The sequence below is a fragment of the Thermobia domestica genome, chromosome 8 (assembly GCF_964235325.1).
Source record: "Thermobia domestica chromosome 8, izTheDome1.hap1.1, whole genome shotgun sequence".
In the NCBI taxonomy this organism is placed as follows: domain Eukaryota; kingdom Metazoa; phylum Arthropoda; class Insecta; order Zygentoma; family Lepismatidae; genus Thermobia; species Thermobia domestica.
In genome coordinates this window covers 156,031,880-156,034,087 of record NC_137461.1, presented here as the reverse complement: position 1 = coordinate 156,034,087, position 2,208 = coordinate 156,031,880, and positions in this window count along the sequence as shown.

Genomic DNA, 2,208 nt, shown 5'->3' with positions numbered 1-2,208 from the left:
ACATCTTTTTCTCTCTTGCATTAACTGCATTTCTTTCTTTCTTTTAAGAGGAAGAATTAACAGCAACAAGTGTGATATGTGTGAGTTATTGTTCAACGAACATAATACGACAAAGAATCAACAGATGGCTCAAGCTTATTCTTTAAAAGACTTGGTTTTAAATCAAATGAGAGAGCCATGGATGGAAAAGATGTTTCAATGCATTTAATAAACTGTTTATTTTTCAACATATTATATGATATATATATATATACTAAATGTTATGTATTGGTTATTGGTTTCCAACCTTTTTACGCAGATACTTAGCAGTACTGCAAAATTTATGTAAATATAGTAACAATAGTATTTTTTTTTTTAGAAATCAAGTAATGATTTGATTTTCATTGTAAATTTTATACAGTAAAATCTCAATATTTATACACTTTTGATAAATTTTGACTTAATTTTGAGGTTATGGGTTTTATCTTACGCAATATTGTATTTTAGTAAGTTATTTTCAATTTTATATTTATTAATACTGGTTTACATATATCTTAAAGATTTGATGTTTCATATATAGCTCTTGGCGTCCACTTGCGACGGCAAGCTGGAGTCTTGTCGGCGGGGGTGTCAAGACCATAGATAATTATTAATTATTGGTTTAATTTGTTTAGTTTAATTGTAGTACGGTCTTGAGTTTCAGGAGACCTAATTTACTCTTGTTTATCTCTAAAGAGATATGTGCAAAGAATACAGTATGTGTATACTTCAAATTGTATGAATTCTAGTCTATCAACAAGAGCTTGTAATGTTATGTAATAAATTTGTTAACATCCACACTTTTCTTCGGACAATGAGGACATCAAGAAAGTGACATTGTTTCGTGTCATCATGATTGAATTGAGGTTATGAGAATTTGGTTGAATAAGATCTTTTAGATCTGGGACGCACGTGGACGAAAATCGGCCCGAGTGCTGAAACCGTATTACTGGATCGTCAGCAGTTTGAGTTGTATAAAAACCTTTTGTTTTATTCAATGACATGATTATCAGAGTAGCATTATCAGAGGATCACTGTCAGAGGATCAATATTAGAGAAGTAGCATTTAAAGTTCTACAATTCGTCAAGTTAAAACATTATTAACTTCAAATACTAAGAGAACAGTCTAAGAAGTTCAACGTTGAAATACAACCGACTGCTGTTACTGGTATACGATCATTCAGTGCTTGGTTCGACAAATCATCAATAACAGGTATGTGTCACAACCAAATTCTGTGCTAACCCAATTCGTTATACATGAGTTACACATTAAATTACACTTTCTTAAGTCTTCATTACACAAACAACACTTTACACATAAATGATTACTAGTTCTGTTAAAATACACATGTTTAAGTAGACATTGTTGTTATCATTTTAATAGGGCTCTGGTTGGCCCTCAATCAATGCAACCAGTGGTGGAGTATCCCCAAACTTACCTCTCATATAAATGCGAGTAGATATAGATTTGCTTCATGCAAATTAGATCAATCTGGGGAGCTCAGAGTGCTCTACATATTCAAGTTTTACTAAATTTTATTAAGAGCAACCCAGGTTGGCAGTATATGGGAAAGCTCCAAGACGAAAACGTAAATATCCACTCGTCGTAAACCGTTTCTATTGATAAAATACGAGAATACTAAAATGTAAGATATGTTCCGCGATAGAAAAATACATAATTTTATACATTGTACTTATCATTATTAAGTACCTGGCAAACACGCCTCTCTGTTCTTAACAACAACTTTAAAACCCTTCATTTTCATACATTCAAAAACAAAACTTTGAATTAACGTTATACTATCTTGGTAATAGGAGTGAATATTATCACACAATCCTCTGAGTTTCATATACATTATAAATTCTGGTATCTTTGAACGGCTATATGTGGAATCTTTATATTGCTTAGCTATTTAAATTAATTCACATAACTATTAAATTTTAATTTTTTCTCCCTAATAATCTACAAATTTAGAAACCAGTTCCTGCACTATCGTTTGAACAATATAAGAAGACTTAAATTATTAACTAGATAATCTGTAAAAATGTTGTTTGATGCTTAATATCAAGTAAGTATTGTTACTCATCTTTCTAGTTTCCTCTTCCAAAGTATGCAGGAAGCAATATAAATCTAAAGTGATAGTTAGGAATATGATTCTTTATTCTGAATATATACAAGGCTTCGCCCAA